We start from the raw sequence: 26881 nt of genomic DNA, 5'->3' as shown, positions 1-26881 counted from the left end.
CTGAACCAAAAGTCTGATAGGATCACCACCTAAATGCCACTGTAGCTTCTTCCTTGGTGCTGCATACTTAAGGAAATACAGAGAAGTGATCTAGATATAATGATACAGACATATTTTATCTCTAGTGTATAAGGTGGGAGAGATACCTAAGAAACTAATCGCACATTGGCATTTAGCTAATCATTTCAATATCTGTGTCTTATTATGTACACTAGCAGTATTCATTAATTAAACCATTATTCTACCCTCTGAATTCATGACATTCAGGTGCTGTCTTCTAATCAGTGATCCAAACTCCAAGGAAACTATAATTTGTGTTAAACTTTTAAAAGAACATTTAACTTGTTTCTAAATGTTTTTATGGTATCTGGATTAACCTTCATACTGATATCAATAATGCTTGGAATAGTTTACATTCTCACCAGCAGTGTATAAATGTGCCCTTTTACCCATGTCCTAGAAAGTATTTGTTATTTCCTGTTAATGCTTACCATTCTGAGTGCTGCCTGTTCATTTCATTACTCCACTTATTCATTGGGGTGTTTGATTCCTTTCTTGGTATTTCATTTTTTTAGTTCTTTGTACATTCTAGATAATAACCCTCTATCTCATACGCAGGCTGATTCTTCACCCATTTGTTATTTTCCTTTGCAAAAGCATTTTAATTTCATGTATTTCCACTTGTCATATTTTGGAATAATTTACTAAGGAATCTGAGTTCTTTTCAGAAAGTTCTTGCTTACACCTACACCTTGAAATGTTTTCCCATTCCTCCCTGTAACAGTTTGAAAGTTTCAATTATACTTAAAGTCTTTGTTCTTATTTGAATTCATATTTATAGTGGGGAAAGGAAATAATCTAGTCTGGTGTTATCAGTAAATATTTCCTATATCTCTACTATCCCAGCATTGTGTGTTGAAGAGGGTTTGTTTTCTACAGTGTATGCTTTGGCATCTTTATCACAAATCAGATGACTAAAGCTATATGGTTTTTAATCAGGGCATTCTATATCTATACTATTGATTTACATGCATGTTTTGTGCTAGGGTCAAGCTCCTTTTTTATGGCTCTATAATATAACTGGAAATCAGTTAAATTGTGACATCTGTATATTAGAGATGCTAAAGATTCCATCACAAGACTGAATTGATAAACACATCCAGCAAAGTAGCAGCATATAACATCATCATACAAAAACAGTATTCTTCTTTTATACAAAGACATGCTGAGAGAGAAATTAGGAAACAAGATATATACAAAAATTTAAGAAAAATTAAAAATTCCATTCACAACATCCTAAAAATCTACCTTGAAATATAGCTTGCAAAATAGCTCAATCACACAAGTGTTTTCCTTGAAAGCATAAGGATCTCACTTTAATTCCCATAAGTATGGTTAAAAAATATATTTTATTATTAAATATATACTAAATAATATATATTAAAAAGTACACAGGGTAGCATATGCTTGTAATCTAAGCAATGGACACAGATGAAGACCTGGAGATCACTGGCCACCCAGACTAGACTATAGTCTAGATTTCTCAGTGTCCTGTAGTGAACAGTGAACTACAGGACACTGAGAAATCTTGCTCAAAACAGTGACATGATCTTTAGCCTCCAAACAAATGTGCACACATATGCATGTATACCAAAATATGAGTTTCCACCAACACACAGGAGCACATAGGCATACATAATATATTACACACAAAAACATTGGAATAAATCCAATCAAGAATGAAAAAGACCTCTGAAGTAGAAATGTTTACACATTGGAAAAAGAATATTTTTAATTTGTATATTAGCAATCCCCAAAGAAATTGAAAAGATTGCCAATGACGTGTTAAGTAGAAAGTTCTATTGTAAGAAAATACCTTGTAATGTTGCCAAGGGTGTGGTTTCAAGAAAATAATAGAGGTGGGGAATCAGAAATGATCTTATAGAAAATGGGAAAAGAAACATCAAGTTAGAGAATATTTAGAATATACCTATGTTGTCTCTTTCAAAATTAAACATAGGTTGGTAAGGATGAAAGGAATATGAAAGATGAGAGAGAGTAAGGAAACAGAAGTATGGAATTGTCAAAGAAAACTAACTTAATAAAAACAGACAGAGGGATAAAGTTGATGCCTCCTGTGGCTGCAGAATTTATAAATGCAGCACAAATGCCATATGCTATTATTATACCTCAGGTAATTGTGGCTTGTAGGTGTGCAATCACATCCATAAATTTCGAGGCAGAGACCATGAGGATAAATACAAAATTAGATTTGTGTAACTTTGCTCAGGTTACATTTTTAAAAGCAGAAGTATGGGACTTTGTTCCCCAAGTGACACAGTTTTATTTCTGTTCCTCAATAAAATTCTCTGACTAAGGATTATACAGTTTTCAGTCTCAGGTTACAGTCCAGTCCATCATTGCGGGAAGCTCAAGTAGGAACTGGAAGCAGCTAGTCATATCCACATACAAAAGCAGATGAAAAGGAATGCAAACGTAATCGAAGTCCAGGTTCATGTTCATGAAATGATGCATTTCGCATTCAGGGTGGATTTCCCCATCTCAGTGAAAGCAATCAAGCTCACCCCCACAGAAATGCCCACTTGGCCAACATGATCTTGGAAATTCCCCTTTGAGTCTCTCACCAGGTGATTCTATATAGTGCCAATTTGACAATTAAAAATAACTGTTATATATCACATACCATATATCATATATTATATGCTAAGCACCATAGAGTTTAGTTTCACACACACATACACACACACACACACACACACACACACACACATATATATATATATATATATATATATATATAGAGAGAGAGAGAGAGAGAGAGAGAGTATATATATATATATATATATTTATATATATATATATACTCTAAAATAGCTTTTTCTTGCCTAATACCTATATGCACATGGCTAATAATCCACTCTTGAAAGCCCTAGACACTATGAATATAAATATGATTAAGGCAGGAAAGACAGGATTCCTGTCCCTGGAACCTCTGGTTTTTATCTTTATGAAATGCTTTATAACAAAATCCATTAAGTGCTGATATAATAAGATGAAACTAAAACTCTGGTGGCACAGCTTTAGAATGATTGTCCCCTCTGTCTAAAGGGATCAGAAAACAATGTGGCAGGTCACAGAGAATTTTCTTCCTCGTGTTGTAGTTTACATCCCCTTCAGTTATGTTCATTCATTACTTTATTCTTATTACTTATTCAAGTAATTCAGTCATTCGGACAGCTACATAAGTGAGCCTTTTGCCTTGTTGCAAGCATCTAATCAATATGTCTAAAACGACTAAGCAGATGGACTGGTCTAAGGCTTGCTGCTGCTTTAGTAGGAGAAGCCAAGAGGACACAGAAGCAACAGGATTCAGATTTCAATGCTTTCCGATTCTCTAGTTACTAGTCCTAAGAAGTTTACTTTAAGTCAGAGGATTACCAGAAAAATAATTAAAAAGTGATAATGTGTGTTCTGCTTTAGGTCATAACGGGTCTTGTTAGATGAGCAGGGCAGTGCTTCAGTTTTCAGCCCTCTCTCTTACTGTTTTGATTCTTTTTCATGGCATAATCAATGATACTGCAATCTTATTGTTATTCAGATAGGTAACGGATATTAACATTTGGGATCAGAGTCATTTCTCAGTGTAGATGGAAAGAGGTTTGTAAAGGCCATTACCTCATCAAAATTTAGTGTCTTTGCTGAAGGAGAGGAGAGTATGGAAGAGAGAAATCAGACTTAAGAAGATAAAAGATTAAAAAAAAAAGCCAAAGGAAAGGAATTTTTTCATTATACTGTGGACTTTAATGGATCTCTGTTGTCAGTCTAATTTGTAAAGATCAATAGCTTCTCTAGAACTACAGTCCAGGCATCCCTATCTCCTTTTAATTCATCTGCTCAGCACATGATTTTCATTCTGAAAGATAAGAACATAAGGCGTTTTCAGATATTTTTACTAGTTGTACAGTTCTTTAAGCTATCAAATAACCTAAAGTGTGTATGGTAATGACAACTTTTTTTAAAGGAATAGAATGTGAAATCTCACAGTTGAAATACTGTCAAAATACAAGCAGGCTGCATTTTATCAGAGTGAATTTAAGCTATGTTTACAAGTTGCCAAATATGTGAAAGAAAAATGAGAAGTGTAGTCAGGGTTTAGACATTTCTTAGTATCTATCCATAAAAACCCTGTGAAGAAACTGGCTCAGCTTTCTAATTTTGTCTCAGTAGATCCTGTGTCCAAAAGAACTTCAGAATTCTTTTTTTTTTTTTTTAAGATTTTTTAATTCAATTTACATACCAACTACAGATCCTCCTCTCATCCTTCTTTCCACTTCCCCCAGCCTTCCCTCTTGACCCATTCCCCATCCCCTCCTCCAAAAGGGTAAGGTTCCCGTGGGGAGCCATCAAAGCCTGGTACATTCAGTTGAGGCAGGACCAAGCCCTTCCCCCTGCTGCATGAAGGCTGAGCACAGTGTCCTACCATAGGTAATGGGATCCAGAAAGTCAGCACATGCACCAGGGTTCGATCCTGATCCCACTGCCAGGGGTCCCTCAAATAGATGAAGCTACACAACTGTCTCCCATATGCAGAGGACCTGGTCCAGTCCATATAGGTTCCTCTGATGTTGGTCTAAAGTTCTTGCTCATATAATCCCTCTTCCTTCTCTTTGACTGGACTCCCATAGCTCATCCTGGTGCTTGGCTATGTATCCCTGCATCTGCTTCCATCAGTTACTGGATGAAGGCTTTAGCTTCTCTGGAGCTGTGGGTTGTAGTCTGGTTAGTCTTTACTTTACATCTAGTATCCATTTATGAGTGAGTACACAGCATGTTTATCTTTCTGAGTCTGGGTTATCTCACTCAGGATGATATTTCTAGTTCCATCCATTTGCCTGCAAATTTCATGATATTATTGTTTTTTCACCAACCCCACGTCTGACAGAGGGCTGAGACCAAAAATATATAAAGAACTCAAGAAACTAGACATCAAAATACCAAACAATCCAATTTAAAAAATGGACTACAGAGCTAAGCAGAATTCTCAACAGAAGAATCTCAAATGGCTGAAAGACATTTAAGGAATTGTTCAACAGTCTTAGTCATCAGGGAAATGCAAATCAAATCGACTCTGAGATACCATTTTCCACCTGTCAGAATAGCTAAGATCAAAAACCCTGATGACAGCTTATGTTGGAGAGGATGTAGAGCAAGGGGAACATTCCTCCACTGTTGGTAGGAGTGCAAACTTGCACAGCCACTTTGCAAATCAGTATTGTGACTTATCAGAAAATTGGGAATCAGTCTACCTCAAGACCTTATGATGCCATTCTTGGGCATATACCCAAGAGTGTATTGCTCAGTTGTATCACAAGGATACTTGCACAGCTATGTTCATAGCAGCATTATTTGTAATAGCCAGAACCTGGAAACAATCTAGATGCCCCTCAACTAAAGAATGGATAAAGAAAATGTACATATACACAATGGAGTATTACTCAGCTGTAAAAAAAAAAATCTTTATGAAAATACTTATTTCAGTAATTTCATCCATCAACATAGGTAATATTCTTCCTTATATTTTGTTTCCTCTCTGGTTAACCATATTTTTAACACTTATGTCTGAAGCTTAACATTGATGGGGTCATCTCATTGTTTTCTCAATAACTTGCTATGATATATTTCAATTAAAGAGGAGACAAAATAAAATATTCCTCATCAGAACAATAATGAATGATAATTTAAATTCTAACTATACACATTCTGTGTGCATATAATTTTATACACCATAACACAGGTCATGGCTGGGGGATGGTGGTGCACACCTTTAATCCCAGCACTCAGGAGGCTGAGGCAGGTGGATCTCTGTGAGTTCAAGGCCAGCCTGGTCTAGAGAGCTAGTTCCAGGACAGGCTCCAAAAGCTACACAGAGAAACCCAGTCTTAAAAAACCATAAATAAATAAATAAATAAATAAATAAATAAATAAATAAATAAATAAATAAATAAAAACACACAGGTCATCACTTTTTATCCATGATGGTAGGAAACGGTATATTGTCTCTTTTCAAATTATAATATTTTTAATTTTTGTTTATTGATAATTAACTCAACACTAAGCTGTAGCTAGAGTTTTCCTGCTTTGCCCACAGTCAGGATAAATCTTTGTCACCCGCCAGTTCCACAGCCACTCAGACCCAACTAAGTAAACACAGAGACTTATATTGCTTACAAACTGTATGACTGTGGCAGGCTTCTTGCTAACTGTTTTTATAGCTTAAATTAATCCATTTCTATAAATCTATACCTTGCCACGTGGCTAGTGGCTTACTGTCATCTTCACATTCTGCTTGTCCTGGCTGCGGCTGGCAGTGACTTCTACTGCCTTCCTGTTCTATTTCTCCTCTCTGTTAGTTCTGCCTATACTTCCTGCCTAGCCACAGGCCAATCAGTGTTTTATTTATTGACCAATCAGAGCAACTTGACATACAGACCATCCCACAGCACAGCCAAGTGCAGACCATCTCAGACACCTGCACTCAGGCCCGTGGTCCTAATCATTCTCTATGCGGACCTGCTGGGTAAAGCCATGAGGAACCCCAGAATGGCTCCCACAGGACATACAGAACAACCCACAGCACTAAGCCTAGAAGCATCTGTAAGTACATCAATACTATGTAAATTATTATGTAATCATAACCTTCATTTCCTCCAGTTCCAATCTCCTAGTCTGGAACATGTGCATTAGCATTTTCTGACCCCCACCCCCAGTTCTTGTGGATCTCACAGCTCTTCTCCTCCTAAAACTCCCTCTCAACACTCAATGTTTCAGCCCAACCTAAAGCTCCAGAAGGCAATCCCTGCAAAACCATGGGAAATTCCTGCCAGGGAAACAGGTAAGTTAACTGCATATCTTCACCTCTCCTTCTGCTCCTCTATAGCTAATCCTCCATAGCTAATCCTCCATCTCATCCCAGATCCAGAGCAGAAAACTTGCTGAAGTTTCTCCTTCCCTTTTGACCCTATCCCTGACAGATCAGAAAGACTGTCTCCTCCAAACTTCCTTGCCCCAATTCATCCCATTCTATCAGCCTCTAACACCAGCAGCATTTCCAGGGCAATACACCAGCCGAGCAGACCAGGGAAACACGTAAGCTAACCAAAAACCTGCACCACTCCCTCTTCTCCAAATCCAATCCCCCAGCCTCATCCCTAGATCTGCAACAGAACACCTGCTGCAGCCTTCCTTCCCTACCTGCCCACATCTCCTGTGGACAACAAATAGAAAATTTTCTTAAGTAACATGCCTTAAAAAGTAATAATTAATTATTTGAAAGGATACCAGAAGTCACAAAGAGTGCTCAAATAGTTCATGTTATTCTAAAAATTTACAAGAACTGTGACCTTTGAGAACAAGCTTAGACCCATGAAATTTAAATTCAGTGAAGTAATTATAAGCACAAGGAATCCAAGAAAATCAACCTGTACTTATGAGAAGAAACCTGAAAAAGAGACATGAAGATATTACAAGGATGAAAACAGCATTCTATGCCAAAAAATACTAAAACTATGATTGACATCATCATTGAAAGAGTGAGACAGCACAAAATGATAGAATGTAGAAGGAACCTGGTACTGCAATTAATGGAGGACAGAAAAATGGTGAGTAAGATAAAACCCATAGTTTACTGAATTTTAAAAGAAGTTAGATTTTCTAATATACAATGGAACATTTGTCTGTAAGAGGTAAATTTACAATAATACAGGAAAGACAAGGCTGCTGAAGCTTTACAATATTGAGAGGAATGAAAGCAAAACACAAAGCATTTGAAATGTAGGATTAGTAAATATGGTAAAACAAATTCTTTCATAAAATTTATTGGTAACAAAGATACTGAGAAATACACCAGAAATGCAGGCGTTCATTTCATGATGGAAACCAAGGAAAAATAAAAGAAATTGTACTAATGTGTTTAAGTACAAAACCAAAAATCAATAGGTTCAATGGTGCTGAAGAAAAGGAAGCTTTTTGGTGACAGAAAATGGAGGAGATTGCATGAATAATCTCATGAATGGAAAATCTATATTAAATAGAATCATAAAACAACACTAATTTATTTAAATTTTTCACATTAAATGAAGATAGTAAGTGTACATTTAACATATGTGTTATAATATTCTTATCAAATGTATGATTATTTTGTTAGAGGGTTTTTGTTGACTGGTAGAAGTTGTAGTCTCCCCATGGACTGTCAATTATCTCAATAGTTAGGCAACACAAACACAGGGCTCCTTCTGTCTAGTAGAACATCCTGCCTTTACCTGCCCTTATCTGGAGAATGTCCCTGTGCCTGCAGGGCTGATGCTTTCTGAAACCAGATGCCTGATTCATCTTTAGCTTGACCCTTGGCACAGATCCCTGTTAAGAAGACTTGTGCTAGGAGCTCTGCTGTAGGAACCTACTGCCACATACAAAGCCTTGCGATAGGAGTTTGCCACTTAATGCAAATTGGGATTTGTCCTCAGACTCTCCAATCCTATTTATTCCTTATACACTGAAATAAAATTGAGATGTTTTGCTGAAAGTAGTCTCCCAGAGGGCTGTCTCCATTTGTGCTCACTGGCCACTTAAAAAGCTTCCTGCCTCCATTTCTGCCTCTTTACCTTCTTAGACTGGTGGCTGACAGGCCAAGAGGGAAAGAGGACCTCCACATTATTTAGAAGATGAATGAACATAAAATAAAATCCAGTCATTTTTTTTTTAAATTACTGCTGAATGGTTTCCTCATACTCAAGGTCTAGAAGAATTCATCATCTTTTGTATATTATGGCGTTCTGTGGAAAATGTACAGCACATATATCTAGCACTTGTTAAAAATGCAAGTCCTAGGTTGGTAATGCTGTGGAATTTTATTTTCTTACTTGTAAATTTGAGATCAATACTAATATATCATCATATTTCTTATTTGTAAAGATTTCATTATCTTTATAGGCATTGCATAAGGCTCTACATTACATAAGGAATTTTTCATACAACTATATACCATCCCCTCAGCATTTTTCTCCCATTTTCTCTCATATTTTCCTATGATTATAATAAACTGGGACTAGTATTGCACTCTTCCTAATACACTGGGTATTCTAAGCCATTTAATATTGGAATTCTCTAACTCTCATTTTGGAAACATTGCTATTATTGTGTTATTTTGTCATTTCGAATGACTTCGCAAGAGAAACCATCTTAAGGAAATAGATAAGAAACTAAATTCCAGTTTGAGTGCTATTCCAAATTACAGAGTCATGGAATTTTCATTTTTACCCTTAGGATTACATTATGTTCAAACCACAGTAAAAGTTCGTGGCAATTATCAAGTTACAGTTTTGTAAAGCACAAGTTGATTTGTCTGCTGTTAGGCAGCCATCTAAACTTGAATCACATGGGAAGCTTGGCAAACTTCCTGGAGAGTTTGTGTCAACTTGTGCATGTGATGTTCATATTTTCCTTCTTGAAAGAATAATGACATTAAAAAAACATTATTTATATTCTATGGTATCTGTTGATACTTGAGTACAGAGTTAATGTGGCACAGAAATCTGGTACACTTGCTGGTACCTCTAGATATCATGTGTTTAGGAGAGTCAGATAATGTTTATATTATATCATGTCCTTCATTTTTCTATACTATGTAAATGTGTAATGACTACTAAATAATATTAGAAAATAGAAGATTTTCTATTTCTATCATGTGTCACTTTAAAAACACTATTTATTACATGTAGTCAACTAACTCTATTACTATTCTAGAATGCTCTTGGATATTCCTGATTATTCTGTTACACTGAGAATATTGCACTGAGAACCAAGTAAAATTCAAATTCCACATCTCTATTATGCTATCAAATATAATCTACAGGGAAAAACAAAAGCTATAAACATATTTGAAAAATACTCCAGTCATTGAACAAGGGCTTTTTAAATGAGAGCTAAACCTTGAGTGAAGCCAAAACAGATGCTGAATGTATAATGGGACAATACATAGGAGAAAATAATCCTATTTTTAAACTACTTACTAGGTAATAGATTTTCTAAAAGCAGGGGATATTATTGAATTTCAATGTGTTCACAATACCCCTGATACTCTGATATAAACAGCATCACAATTTCTGCTCCCTCCTCTTCTTTCTATTTTCCTTTTAGTCTTCTGCTCAATAAGTATATATAAGAATTATCATTTCATAACATTTGATTTGTGTGAATGAATTGTGTGACAACATATAGTGATTAACAACTTTAGCCTACTCTGATGAATAGTGTCTCAAAGAGCTTTTACCTTCATTCAACTTTCCCATCATTGTGGAACTGGTATTTTGTTTGTTTGTTTTATTTTTTATTTACTAGCTCCTCAGTCCCTAGAATTGTCAAGACTGCGATTTTGTTGTTTTAATGTTTGTGGGGGTCCACAAGAAGTCCCATGAAAGAACACCAGTCATGTATGCAATCAACAAGAGTGACTATTAAAAAATTTTGAGTATGCGGGGTCAACCATCTGACACATGGCCAATGGCGATCCCAAGAGAAGCTAGCAGGCTCAATTTAAGCAGGATTAGGGGGATCCAGCTGTGGTTAAGTGAACTTTGAAGTGTTTGGGTATAGACCTCTACTGGTATAGGGATCATTTTATGATTGGTTCTTGGTATCTGGTCAGCAACTGTGGTTGCAGTGTTGGGGGACTCTTTTCTGTGTCAGGGATCTGTTTGACTGAAAATAGCAAGGACAGTTCCAGCTTGTGGCTGGGTAGGACCCTGATTGTCTACCGGATGTATTTCCTGAGGGTCTGATTGAAGCCAGACATGAGTCAACATAGGATGGTGGGATAATATTGGGCAGAAGTCTTAGCAAACTGGCATCTGGGAAAAAAAAGACAAAAAACAAAAAACAAATAAAACAAAAACAACTGGCCCAGTTAGAGTCAGTTCTATTGTAAGAGGGGATGACTGCTTCAATCTTATTCTGACTTTCAAATATTTATTGGCCATCAGGATAACCTTTCTAGTAAATTAAGAGCTTTTATTTTACTGTTTTTAGTTGGACGCTATCATTTTATCACTGCTTTTAAAAATTCTTTAAGCACTTAGCTCTTAGTGTATTTTAATTGTACAAAGAGGAGAGGGGATTATTATGACCTGCATTTATGGGTTATTAACATGCTATTTTTCTTTATTACTATTTTGTGTTCTCTCTACAAATTCCTCTCCATAGCTAAAAGTTCTTTCTTCATTTTCATCCTTTACTACTCTTCCAGATTCCAAAAATGTTAACAAATATCAAATAATTACATGAGTCTTTTATTTAATATTTATTTCTAGCCATTTCTCTATAAAAGACACATTTTTTTTCTTTGTAAGGCTGTTGTGTGACAGTATTTTTCCTGGGATGCAATACACACATCTACTCATCTCAGATAGGGAACCCAAGACAGACCAAGGTATGAAAACTAGGAAAGTCCAACAGGAATCTAGATATATATTCACTTATAGGAGCAGAAAGGACTCAATGACAGCTAGGTCACCAAAGCCCACTTCAACTGACAAATCTGGAAACTTGTGCACACTGCACAGCCTGCAGGTAGCTCAAGGGATTGGAGAGTGTCCTTTGCAGGTGGTTCAGTTGCTCTAAGCCTCTTTCAGGCAGCTCAGCTGGTTCAGTCTTCTTGGCAGTTTTTTCCTCTGAGAGTTTTCTTTGCAGCTTAACTCTGCTTGTCTGAGGAGGACCATCAACTTTTGTTGCTTCCTCTGACATGGAGTGGCCTTCTGAATCTGGTCAGCTTCATGTACTTCCTGTAGCTATTTTGAGTTGTTTACTTTCCTGTTTAAAGAGCTCCCCCACAGGATGGAGTATTTCAGTCTCAGAAGAAACTGCTGCAAAATGATGGCTGAATAAAAATCTGTTGCACATATAAAGCACATGTTTGTCCATTCATCCTTTGATAGACATCTAGGCTAGTTAATCTGGCTACTGAATCAATGAATGTGGGTTTGCAGGTACTTGTAGAATAGGCTGGCTATGATTTCTTAAAACATATATTGTGTGTGTGTGTGTGTGTGTGTGTGTGTGTGTGTGTGTGTGTGCTACAGCTTGAATATATGAAATTTCTAGTTTTAATTATTTCTGAGCAAACTAACTCCACATTGATTTTTGAAGTGGCTGGATTAATTCCTATTTATATAAGCAGAATGTGAGGGTTCCTTTTCTCTGCATCTTCACCAACATTTGTTGTTTTTGTTTGTGTCCTGAGACTCGTTCTAATTTAGTAGGAAGTGAACAGTTGTTATTTTGACACACTAAAGATGTTGAACAGTTTTTCTTGGATTTAGTGGCTACTTTATTATTTCTTCACCCAAAAAATTATATGCTCAGTTCATTTGCCCACTATTGATTCTGGCTCTTTTGGTGTTTAGTATTTTAAGTTCTTTTATATAGTACTATATATTCTTATATAATTTTTGCCATATAATTACAAGGCAAAGAATTTCTGGTATTTTGCAAACCAGTTCTATACACTTGATTTACATTTCTTTGCAGGAACTTCATAACTTAATGCATGCATCCTTGCTGATGCTTGGTGATTTTAACAGAGTTTTGGACTCCTGAGCAGTGTACACAATTTTCTTTTATTATTAGTTCCAGTTTGGTTGTATTCAAAACATCTTTAACCAACCAAAACCATAAAGACAACTTCAAGATGATGATGACACTTCATTGATTTAACTTCCTAATTTAGGTTTACAATACATCTGTGGTAGATGAAGTTAGAGCCTAGATGTTTATTTTTCCAGAGATAGCCAATTATGCATCACTGTACCTTCATGAATTGCACTGTATCTACTGTACTGTTTTATCACATTATTATAGTACAAATCATTGTAAATGCCTGAGACCTTCTCTATGTGTGTTTTCTTTCACTGATATGTATAATCCATTTTTTTTCATTTGTGGCAATGAATGATTTGGGCAATTGTTATGTGTCACTGCATATATTAGCGTTTAAGTGTAGCTAGAGTTTTTCTCTCTGCGTCCCACCAAGCCCTGGCAGTCCCTTAGCCCACTTATAAAATAAACATACAGACACTTATTTTATTTAAACTGCTTGGCCATTAGCTCAGGCCTACCATTGTCTAGCTCTTACTCTTATACTCAGCTCATTTCTGTTAATCTATATGTCGCCACATGTTCTGTGGCTTTACCTTTTACCTCTACATGATGCTCCCTGGATGGCAGGCTGGTGTTTCCTCCTCTTCACCTTCCTGTTATCTCAATTCTCCTCTCTGCTAGTCCTGCCTATACTTCTTGCCTGGCTACTGGCCAATCAGTGTTTTATTTATCAATCAATCATCCACAGCATTTAAGTGTCCATATTCTCACCATCTTGCTTATTTCTATTATTTGTTGGTACATTATGTTTATATGAGGTTCAACATTGTACCTGCTGATGCTAACAGTTATATTTCTTCATTTACAACTTTTGTCCTATTACTTTTTGTGCGTGAAATTCCTAGACAGCTTGGGAATCAGGCTTGGAGAGATAGTAGTTCAAAACACTACTCTTTCAGAGAAGGAGATCTGGGTTCCTACTACCTATATTAAGTGGTTCAAATGTCATCTAACTCCAGATCCAGGGGATCCAAAAACTTGTAAAATCCATGAGCATCCATACACTTGCACACATACACACAAATGCACACATAAATAAATAACAAAGCAAATCTTTTCAAAAGAAAATTTTAGAATATTTATGAGTGAAAGTTATATATCATCCTAAGAAATTGCCTTATGGGTAATTTATAGTACATCCAAATAAATTTTTAAGTTAACTGTGGGCATATCACAATACAACTCAAGATTGAGAAATTTCCATCAATGTTTCAGCATTCATCATCATGAGATTTTTTTTTATAGTTTTCATGTAAAATAAAAGTTTAATTCGGGTAATTAATTTTTGAATTTATGAATTTTCATATATTTTCTTCTTTATTCCTGAAAATGTTTAAAATAATTTATCAGTTTTAAATTTTAGTTTGGTTACAAAAGTTGATTCAGTGGATCAGAATAACATTCATAAATTTCTATATGAAATTGAGAACTTTGCACCATAGTATTTGTAACATTTTAATTCCCATATTCATTAGCACTGTGTTGTTTTAAGATATGTTGCTGTTTTAAGATCAGGACTGAAGTAGTACTGGTTTTCTTGTTATTGGCAGATATTCTCCTGTATCATGAAGCACCTCTGCTCTGATTGATCATTTTGGTAAGTGTTCTAAAACAAGCTGCTTTCTAGTTTGAAGTCTATTTCATTGCTTTTCCTCATTTCACAGCTCTCCTTTATTAAAAGTAATTTTGATATTTTGTAAGCCCTTATTTTAGACTTTTCTTTCCATCTTTTCATAACAATTTCTTTTTTTGCTATGCTATTATGTCTATAATAATATAATCTAGTATTATTACTGACTATAGCACGCCTATATTTAAAATAAAATATGCAGGTGAATATGACTTTTGTTCCATTCAACATGATTTCATGTGCACAGCACTTAGTTAAAAATATTTTCTAATACTAATCATTACTCTTTTCTTTGGCAAATGTATTACTAAGAAACGTTTTTCTGCTAAATGTTTGAGACATTTCTATGTACCTTTTGTTATAGGCTTTCACTATATTTATCCTGAATTAAAAATTTTACATTATGAGACGTCTTTTAACTAACATGATTGATTCCTGTTTAATATATCAGCATTGATTGATAAGTATCTGATTGATAAGTATTCCCTTTGAATTTAAAATTTTTTGTTTCAGCTTTTTAATTTTTAACTTCATATGACTATTAATTATTGCTTGGGGGGGCTGAACATTGGGGTTTGTGCTTTTAGTTGTTAATTGTCTGCTCCATTGCTTTTTTCTGGACAAAAACTGTTTATGTTTTGTGTGCTTTGTTGATACTTCTGAGGAATGTTTCTCTGTTCCTTTTTTCTTTAATAAGATTTTTATCTTACTTTTTAGGGGGTTCTTTTATTTCTCTTTTTTTTTTAAAGCATTCTTTTCATACAGTACATTCTGATTATGTTTTCCCTTCCCCCTATTTCTTCAAATTCCTCTCATCCAATCCTTTTCCATACCCTTCTTGTCTCTGCTAGAAAACAAACAGGCATCTAGGGATGATAATAATAAAATAAATAAGAGGAGCCAAACCAAATAAATGAGAATAGGACAAATAAACAGAGAAAGGAGGCAAAGAAAAAGCACAAGAAATATATATAGATGCAAAGACACATATGTTCAGCCCCACAAAATCTCTTAAATGTAAAACTGGAAGCCATAACATACATGAAATGGACTTGTAAGCAGAAAAAAAGAATCCCGCGGATCTCATCTTTACTTTGTTTCCCGTAGTTCTTTGTGTAGCTATGAGTCTTCCTGAGATTGTCCCAGTCTTTGATAGAATTGCTATTGGTGTCATTCTTGTTCTGCTCTTGTTTACGCAGCCATGTTGTAAGAGTTTATGAATGTAACTTCTTGACTTTTGTTTAACTGGCCCTTTAGTAGGATCTACTTAGAGATAATAAGCCCTGTTGAAATATGCCGTTGTTGACATTTTTGTTAAATGCTTAAGCTAGTTAAATCTTCCTGTATCTATATCTGGTATTGTTAGGTATCAGGGCCTTTGTTGTTCCATATATAAGATGACAGTTGTTGTTTGGTTGTCTTGCAATCTTCATAAATTATAATTCAAAGAAACTGATGTATTTATTTCTTCCTATAGTCCTATTACCTTTGTTTCTCAGCCCCACAAATTCCACATGCTTCACCTTTCTCATTCCTACTTGTATATGCCATTGAAATAACAGAATGGATTCTATGAATGGAACTTGAAAAAGTTCCAAGAGAAAGAGGAATTGGCAACTGGAGAACTTACGTCATTCACTTCAGTTCTATCAGGGATTATGGAATAATAGCGACTTTTGCAATATTTAAGGGAGTAATAATTTCCTAGTATTTCTGTACTTTTCTAGGTATTTATGCCTATTGTTTCCATGACAAACTCTAATCCAACATTTAACTATTACCTCTATGAATCTGATGATGACTCCATTGTTCTTAGCCATGGCTTATTTTTATTTCATATTTTCCCATACCAAGCATAGGAATCAACAACACTTTCAGAAGAAAATCTCTGGGTAGTGTCAACCTCACCTCTCTATACTCCCTTGACAATAATACTTTAATTCCTTGGTTATTTCTTCAATATTGACTGTTCTGTCTGTTCCAAAGTGGTTTTCAAAGAATAACTCAGTAAAAGATATGGTATTGAAAAAAACTTGGTTTTTTGAAGTTGAATACACTGGTGGAATGATCTATCATATCTGGAAGTAGAAGTGAGATGTGTACACTTTTAGCTTTATTAAAAAGTTTACATAATCTCTACATGCAAATCCATTATCACACTACTTAATATATACCTCATTTAAAGTATGAATTATTTAAATGTTGCACTCTAAATTGATGAATCTAAAATTTAATCTACACTAAGCTGAAGAGATGAGGAGAACAGCCCACAAATTGGTAGGTTAATGGATGTTATTAAAAACACCAAATTGTGATAATGAAATTACCATCTGCCCTTAGATAATTATGGCTTCCAAGTCTTCTGTAGATATAGCTCTACAATTGATTTGTTATCAATACAATTTTATAAAGGGTTCATTTAAATCTTTAAATTTCTAGACGTATCAGAATGTATAATTTCTATAAAACAAACATCCATGCAATTTATGAAGAAAAAAGCAAAGCACATATTAATTATTAATCATTTTCTTAGGTTGCAGAAGTGTGAGTAGCCAGCATTTAAAATGCTGTAGATAAAACACACTTAAAATTTTCTGAATTTGAGATTTGATTTTTAGGAAATAATTTCAATTAGTTTTTTTGCATCTTGTAAGATATCCAAAAGCTCTAGTCTTCCTCGGGAAAATGTTAAAGTAGAATCATGATATAATGCATAAATCACAATTTGTGTCTTTGTTCTATAGTGACAACAAAGAATCATATCTAACCTTCATTCTTGAATAGCTTCATCCAATAATTGGACCATGTAAATAAGAATCCATATTTAAAAAAACTTCAAATCTATAAAAGACTATTTTAATTAGGTGGTTTTATTGATCACTTGGAGAAATATTTAAGCTATAAGCAAAATGATAAATTAATTTTTCTGAATGGGTACATCTTCTCAATTTTTATTTACTTGAATTGCCATGACTATTGAGAAAATGAAGGTTTGTTACAGGACTACTATTAATTCAGTCTGATTACCATTGAATCTTATAATCAGCTTCATATTTTGGATGAATAACATGCAATTTTGTAGCTTGGAAAACAGCATTTGGTTTTTATATCTTTATCAACACCAATCCAAGATTGCAAGTTACTTGTTACACACCATAAATGGGTTTGTATTCAGCTCATAAAATAAGAAATTTCCATCTTTCTATTCAGGATAATTTGACTTTCAGGAAGGAGAGTAATTATCAGGTTGCTATTGCATACTGTATTAATAAAAATTCAGCTCTTCTGTTTCACTAGATGGTTTAAAGTCACACATTGCTTAAAACTTCTGTAACCTCTACATGTAGATAGTAAAGTCCATGTGAACTTTCTTTAGGAAGTTAGTGTAAACACTGACTTTTCTCTATGAGATAACACATTTCACTATTCCTATATATCTCTGGGCAGAAGTCAGAGTCTGGTTTCCCATACATGGCAATCATCTTCTTTAACTGGCAGCATTTGTGACAGAATAAACTCCATTAACTTGTTCTATTAATGCTCTGTGCAGTCAGCAAGATCAATGCTGCATGGAATGATGAAATGACTAACAGCCTTCCTCGGAGCCCTGCCGAGTGCTTTCTGTCACACAGAATATATAATTACTGTTCATATAACCAGGTAGGATTTGATATTCTATTGCTCATGCAATCCCTGGAAACACAAGGAGGTTCTTAATGAGTAGAATAAAAATAAAGTCTTTTCTCTCTATGCATACAGAGTCATTTATTATATTTTATTACAGAACTATTATTTAACAAACTGAAATTGTGAAATAAAATCGGATTCTTTTCCCCCATTGGCTAATATGATGACCAAACAACTTGGCACAATTTAAGAGCATCGGATAGAAAAAATTTTCTGAACAGATGCCTCCCCAAGGCCCATTAGTTACAGCAGCAGAGCACAAGGTGAGCCAAAGCAGAGTAAATGGGAACTAATGAAGCCAGCAGACCCGAGGATACTTTACCGAATGTAAGTAAACAGGCAACACATATCACACCATTAAAAATAATCCAAACTGCGTGATTTGAAACAGGTATCTTGCTTTGCAGACGGCACAGCTGCTAGTACTCATCTGAAGAGAGGAATTCTCTTTTAGAATAACTTCTGCAAAAAAGGAACATTAGCCACTTCAGAAATATAAATCGTTTTTTTTTTTCTTCTCTGTCTCCATTTTCTGCTGCCTGCCTTCTAGCCTCCAGAGTCGCCCCCACCCTGCACATCTGAGATGAAAGCTAGCTTTAAGAGCTGAGTAGCTGCATGGGCCTGCAAATGTAAACCTTGAGAACATTACATTTTATTCTAACCAAATATAGGAAGTATGAAGTTAAGCAATCACAAAGAAATAATTGAAAGGAAGAGTCAGAACAGATGTAAAATGAAGAGAAGTATGAAAAAAATCAACATTAAAATCAAACTCAAGCCCCTTTTTTACTGAGAAAAATGAGTTTATCATTTGCAGATTGAATATAACTAAGTTGAAAGGTATTTTTCATAACAATGATTTATATATTCAGCCTTTTGTTGGAGCAGGGTTTCTTTTGTATGACAGCAATATCTCTCCCTCCTCTTATATTTAAAGGTCCCTCCCTCTACATTTCCATTAGAAGTCTCTAGATTGAGTGTTTTATAACTTGGTTAGAAAAATTCACTGCAGAAAGAAAATTTAAATTCAGATATGATTCTTGTGGTGAAATTTGTAGGCTAGTAACATTTTCAGTTGTCCATTTGTGATTTGATAAATGTATACAGTTTGAGCAAATGATCCTAGTTACAGAGAATTGTTAATGCCTCTTCAAAGTCTTATTTCTTAAATTAAAACTGAAAATACAAATAATGGGATATTGTTCTCTGACTTAGTAATCATGTTTATTACATCCTCATTAATTGGGAAGTTGCAGACTAGTTACTTTTGACTCGACAGTATCAGTGAATGACAGAATGGTGAGGAACTTAAAAGTCATATAATTATTCCTTGTTGTGTAGTATTTTGATTGCAGTCTGGCTCTCCCAAGACTGACAGTAACGTTTGCTTTAAATCAGAGGGCAAAGCTAGCTAATAGCTGACCAAAATAAACCTTCGAGGTTTTAGAGGACTGGGGACACTGAGAGTGACATAGGAAGAAGTAGGTGGGGCTTAGTGAGAGTCTTGACCCTTGTGGATCAAGGAATGACACAGAGAGAAGGTCATTGTTGCTTCTCTGCCACTTTTCTGATCATTCAGGTTCTTACCCCGATCTGACTCCTGAGTTTTTATTTATAAAGAATACTTTGTAGATGTAACCAACCATCTTATTAAATAAGAAACACAGAACCAATGTAAAAGAGAAAGCCAAGAGGTCAGAGCTCAGAGCTAAAACCTTACCCTTGCTCCTGCAGTGGTCCTACCTCTCCGAAAGAGAGCTACTCCCTGTGTGTTTGTCTTTATATAGTCTTTCTGTTCTGCCTTCTCGTTGGTTGTAAACCCAAACACGTGACTGTCTCGTCACTGCCTGTATGTACAGCCCTCCAGGTCTTCTATGATATTGAGATTAAAGGCGTGTGTCTCTAATGCTGGCTGTATCCTTGACCACACAGAGATCTACCTAGCTCTTCTACTAAGTGCTGGGATTAAAGGCGTGGGCCACGAACGCCCAGCTCTGCTATGGCTTGCTATTAGCTCTGACCTCCAAGCAACTTTATTAACATACAAATAAAATCACATTTCAGTACAAATAAAATACCCCATAATACTTAGGTAAATGTTTCATCTCCTGGCATTGAAACAAGTATATGAGCCCACTTTCCAACATTTGTATAGAAGCAGCATTACTTCAGGATGAAGTCATAGTGACTGTACAATGAATGAAGTCTATCATTTCCCTAAAGGTGGGTTCAAACGCCAGAGTATTAAATATAATTGCCATTTGACTTTAGAAGAATGCTGAATCTATTTTCAAAACACTTTCCAATATCATGCATTGTGTCATACTTCAACTTCTAAAATTGCTCTTAGAAAATCTGCTTATGAGAAGAAATGAGAAGCATGGTCTAAACTATAGTATTTTACTCAGAATTTTTCATAGTATGAGAACATTAAGTAAGAATATAACTTTAAGTATAGAATGAGAACATTAAGTAGTGCTCATTTCTAGTGTTAGTTGACTATAATAAGGATCATACTAGACACTGGGGATCTTACCATTGGTAAAATGTAGTTTATCTTTTGTGTGTTTCATAAGCAACAGAATAAATATTGACTATGCTGATAGGGTGTGACATTTCTACATGGTGTAATGGGAGGGTAGAGTAGGACTGCATATTTAAGCAATAAAATACCATGTCCATTGTGTACGTATTTATTCTCTAAATAATCAAGATATGAAAATTGTATTCTATTAACAAGAACACAAAATAGGTAGAGCAAAAAGGTATTTCATACACATACACACACAAATTGTAGATATTCAAAGTAAGAAAAATATACATAGCATTTGAGAGTATAATAAATAATAAAATCAGAAAAATAAAGCATGAGAATGTATGGCATAAAATAAAACCATATGGATAAAAATAGTTGTAGTTGGGAGATAGGCAATCCAAGGTTATTCTTTCAGGCTAAATTTCTGTTTATTAGATGATAAATAACAATCTAACTGCTTAAACTTCTAAACTGTATTCTGTTGGGATCAAATATGAGCTCTGGCCAGAGCATTCTGATGACAAAGCTATACCAGTTAGGTGACAACAAAAATAACATTTAGTCTACAGTGTTTTTCTTAGTGTAAAACAGAAACAACATGCAAGTCAGAAATTAAAAAAAAAAGAAAGAAGAAAAAGAAAAATTAACCTTTCTTGGCAAATCTGTTAACAGTATCACTACTGAAATCAACAAGATAAGAAAATGGAGTTAACTTACATGAAATCATTTAGAATTTAGTCAATCTTGAAAACCTAAGGGGAGACAATTATCATATCTTTAGTATAGGAATCTTGTTAGCTAACTGCAGAAGCTATGAGATTAAGGGAAGAAAATAAACTAAGGAAAATAAGGAATGAAAATCAATGCTCCTCTTAATTAATGAGCTGAGAAAGAAGATCTGGAAAAGCTCTGCCATAGACAAGCCAGAAATATAGGAAAGAAAGAGTAACATAATTTGAAGAATGCTGTCAGAAGTGAGGTTGATAATGAATACAAAAGAAAAGTGTACAAATGAATAATAAGAAGAAAAGAAGAAAAACCATTAGGCAAGTTGAATCAGTAGAATTGTTGAGAATAGCAACGTATATTTGGTACCAGGCTGATGACTAAATGGGAGGCAAGAAATGCAGCTTAGTGTATCTTAGTTCCCCTGGTATCCATACACAAAGCACAGAGCCAGCTACAATGAAGATTTTTAATAGTTGTGTGCTGACAGACAGATAGAAATGGGCTGATCCATCACTGTCCATACCAGGAATGTAGCTGAAAGGCAAAGAAATAACTCTCAGCAATAGCTGGAAAGAAAAGTAATATTTAGAAATTTTATTTTCTTGTATTTTAATATAGAAATTGAAAAGAAATTTTCAGCATTAGGAATGAATGCTGTAATTTACAAAACATTAGTGGAAAAGTAAATTATGAAACAAGGTTTAAGTTATGAGAGATCATAAGATCAAGAGTAAAAATCTGGCAGGCCTGTCTCCCGAGCCTGGAAGGGAAGAATTATTGTTGGATGTTACATAGATACAAACATGGATTGGCATTTCCAAGGTATGACAGAGTCTATCTATCTATCTATCTATCTATCTATCTATCTATCTATCTATTTTTTAATATAGACTTCAAAGTAACATCACAAGGGTAAAAGTACAAGGTAGCTAAAGAATATAGGAAAAGTTGGAAATTTTAAAAAACAAGTGATAAGTACTGGCAAGAAAAACAATTGATATGCAGCCCTGAAGCACAATCAGAGGTTAGAAACATCAATTTATAATATCACTCACAAAGCTGAGCGATTTTAAGCACCTAGTATGAGAGACGATTGATTGTACATTATTCTACGATTAGGTATTTGGGGTAAGGTAAAAGAGCAATGAAATCAAGTGTGCAAAGTAATTGAGCAATTCAGAAAAATCGTCTTCTTTCATGCTCAAATAGGGGAATACATCTAGTAAAAGAAGGTCTTTGGCCTTGGGAGAAGAGAAAAGGCAACAAATTGGATGCTTTTAGGAGGTTAAAGAAGGAGTTTTAGTAAACTAAAATGATGAAATGGAAAGATTAAGTGATGGTCAGGAAGTTGTAGTAGCATTTTATAGTAGTAGCTAGTGGCTATAACACCCCTAAGTTAAAACTGCAAGAGTTGAACGGGGCAAGCTGCTTTCTAAAACTAGTTTTATTTTCAAACCTCATATTGTTTGCTTTCCAACAGTTTCCCTCATGCACATTCTAATTATTAGTATTCTAATCTCCCTCCCACCCATTCTCCTCCTTCTTTACCTCATTTCTCAAAGTCTCCTTCATACATCATGATGGGTTTTTGTTATTATTTGGTTTTCCTTATTTGTTTGATTTCTTAATTTTTATGAGACCCACTGAGTTAAGCCTGGGACATCTGTGTTGGCCTGTACTTGGAACTGTCCAATAGGGTCCTCAGTGGATACATTAAAATAAATAGTGGTGAATGCAGAAATGCTTGTAAGTTCACAATGCTGAGAATAAGCAATGCTTTGGGTTCTTGACCACCTTCCCACTCAAAGACATTCATACTACACTCATTAAAGCTTAGAAAATATTAGCAAGTAGTGGGTGTAGAAGAAAAGTGAGAAGCAGAAAATAAAAAAAGACTGTGAAATGTAATCTTGTGTTTACCTCAGCTATTACAGAAGATGGAGAAAGGATCTATAGTAGTGATGCAGCTTGAAATACAAAAGAAGACAATACCCCAGGGACAAAGCATTTATGCAAAGCTAACACATTCATTGGCAGTGCAAAACTGTTCAGAAATCAGACAAGGCAAGGTAATTGAGTTTTAAAGCATGCATAGTTTTCCATGGGAGTAGAGCCCAAGGGATAAGACAGATAAAATTCTACCCAGAATTATCAGGACAAAGTTTTATTTAAGTTTGTGACTAATATACATTACTAGTATAAAATCTAAATGAAACACTACAACCAAATTTTTCATAACTGTTATTTGTTCAAAATTTTATTGAAGAATGTTTTTGTATTACTCTAGAGGTGATACTTATCATAAATGATTAATAATACTTGAGCTGGTCACAAATTGCTGAATTCATTGTTACTCATACCTCATGAATGGAAACCTTCTCCAGGTAAATGAATGACTAAATACTAACACATTATTTTTGTCCATAATTTTCAATAATTGCATACAAAAAATCTGCAATTAGCCATTGCTAATATATAAGGTAGAATCAAACCTATTCCCTTCCTTAGGGGCATAAAACTTATTTATAATTAAAGTAGAAGGGTAGTATGATAGCCACATCTATGTTTCAGGAATGGAAAGAGACACCAAACTACATTATCTTATTTTCCTGTATGTCTCAGACAGTGATCCTCAATGACCACTCTTCTGCTATTGTTCTGATTAGAAATAAGGAGATCAAAAGGCTCCTTTTATATCCTCGGATATTCAGAGACCATTTATAGAAAGCAAAACAGTGTCTGAATTTTCCATTCCCTGTTGGATCTGCCTAAGGGAATAAAGATAATTATGGTGATGAGCTGTGTCATTATTATTTTAATTTATTGAGTGCTAATGGTACACTCAGCACAGCAGTAAATAAGGAAAGAGAAACGTGCCTACCCCAGCCTGAGGACAGAGACAGGACACAATGACAAAGAGCTGTGTAATAGAGGAGGACAAGTGCAATGCTCCCTGACATTAGAAAAAGAAGAAAAGGACTAAATATACTACACATTGATTAATCAGAGACCATACAACTGAATAAGAGATAAACTGTAGAGGAGATAACAGCTCTGTGATTGGTGAGCTGATGCATAGCGCTTTGTAGGTCAGAAGATAATGTGATAATGTAAAACCAAACAAAACAAGAGTTGAAGGGTAGGCAGAAGTTCAAAGATGCACTTCCATCATCAAATTTTATTTCCTTGCGTGCTTCTAGGCTTTGATTACAAGTGTATTGCTACAAACTTGAAAAAATGAATCATCCTTCATATTGGATGACCAATCAACCAGAGATTCACTCACACTTCAACAAGTCAGTTGATAACCTAGTAATTAAAGAGAGATGGAACTTCAAGGAGCAAAAAGAACAAGGAGACATATACAAGTTTTTAGTGTCACAAAGATGTGTGACATTATATATAGTTCTGTCTAATGATTATAGCAAAAAGAACCTCATGCACAAAGAGAAAAGGGAATGGATAGGAATATAATGAAAAGGACAGTGGTAGAGAAGTAAGAATCATCACTACCAGGATGGAGATTGAGGGATGGTTCAGAGGTTAGGAGTGCTTGCTGTACACTCATGAGTAACAGTATCTGGATCTTAGCACCCTGGTGCTAAGGACTGTCATTCTAGAACTCCCAGATCACTCCTCTTCTTCTGGCCTCAGCATATATACATAGGCTCATGCAACTGAACACACTCATATGCATGCATACTCCAAAGATAAACATACAAATAAATGAGTAAATAATTAAATAGTTTTAAGAAGAAAAATATCAGAGTTATAAATTCATTATTTTTCCTATCAAACTCTTTGCCAGGAGGCTGTGTGTGTGTTAATCTTAATCTTCTGTAGAAAGATAGTATGTTGGCAGCACAAAGGTCTTTGCACCCACCCACAAATCACTAGAGAAACCAGGAATGTTAAACACACAGGGGCCTCTTTTCAGCTGAGATAAAATACCCGTTTTCCCACTCAGAAGGCTGGAAGTGGATTTTTTTTAAAGACCTGGTGACCTTTATGCTATCTATGGAGGCAGACCTCACTTACCTTTCGCTATAGAGGCAGAACTCACCCAAATTTCCCAGAATTATTATCCCAGACTCTTTCCTCCCTAGACTGTTACCCATCCTTAGGAGAGATGCCACATGTTCTTTATGGCTTTCTAATCTCTATGCTATCTCAGTCGGAGACCACACTAGATTCTAGGTCTTTTAGCTATAGAACCAAACTCATGATCACATTTTCTTTGTAAAGAGGTTTCTATGAAGTCACACCTTAAGCTTTAGTGTGCACCTGGATTGGAGTTATTGTTGCCTGCAAACTTTTCCCCAAATTGCACTGTGTTTTAAATATGCCGACAATGATTAACTGCCTAGCATTAGTCTACCAGAAGTCTGATCCAGGTTGACAAAGTCAATTTGAACCAGGTTTTCATTCTCATCTCTTCATAGGTTTGCTTCCCTACCTGGATACATGCAGGGTCCCCATCAACAGCACACCTAAAATGCATTGCTTATTCTGGTTTTTTTTTTTTTTTTTTTTTTTTTTTTTTTTTTTTTTGAGACAAGGTTTCTCCATGTAGCCCTGGCTGTTCTGGAACTGGCTGTAAACCAGAGATCCGCCTGCCTCTGATTCCCATGTACTTGGATTAAAAACATGTGATACCAGCTCCCAGCTATTGCATTTTAAATTCTTTTATTATAAAGAAAGAATCCATATCACCTTCATGTACTAATATCCAATGAAATCAGGAAGAACTTAATGTCTGACATACACAATTAAAACAGGCAAATGATAGTAAAATATGGAGTTATCAAAATGTGGGCAACAATATAAAGTTATTTAAGGAAACAATTTGTAAAATAAAGATTGATATAAAATTGGGTTTTTAAACAATGAGATGCCATTAAGAATCTGAACATAGTAAATGTATGCTACACTCTGTCCTTTCCATATAACATACTGGACAAATTTGGGCAGCTATATACAACAAAATTTATGTCCCTCAATTCTGGAGAAGTGTGAGTGTAAGAGCAATGTACTGCTAAAGTCAGTGTCTGCTGAGGGCCCAATTCCTGTTTTCTTAAGTAAATGTCTTATCACTGTGTCTTCACAGGATAGATGGGAGTTAAGGAGCACTCTTAGGCCCATTTCAAAGGGCACTAAATTGTGAATGACATTTCTATGCTCATGATCTTTTCACCACTCAAAAGGAGCCTCGTGAAATCCCATATATTTATTTAGAGATTAAAATTTCTGCATATTGGTGGGCTAACCAACGCTGCAACTACTCAGGCTTAGAACCAGGCTTATGAGTTGGCCTACTCCAACATCTACCCCACCTATGATATACTGGAGCATGTGAAGGGGCCAGTTCTGTAGACCCAAAGCTACAGGATCTCCATTACACAGGGCAACAACAAGATAAAGAAGAGGAGCCCCAGTGAGAGCCCAGCATCAATAGTGTAGCAGAAACCAGAGGTCTTGAACCAGACCAATGACTCTTTTCAATGAATACTTGCAAGTAAAGATATATGGACAAAAAGGGTTTACTACATGACTCACTGTATCACACTACT

The sequence above is a fragment of the Peromyscus leucopus genome, chromosome 9, assembly GCF_004664715.2.
Source record: "Peromyscus leucopus breed LL Stock chromosome 9, UCI_PerLeu_2.1, whole genome shotgun sequence".
In the NCBI taxonomy this organism is placed as follows: Eukaryota; Metazoa; Chordata; class Mammalia; order Rodentia; family Cricetidae; genus Peromyscus; species Peromyscus leucopus.
This window is presented reverse-complemented; position numbering follows the sequence as displayed.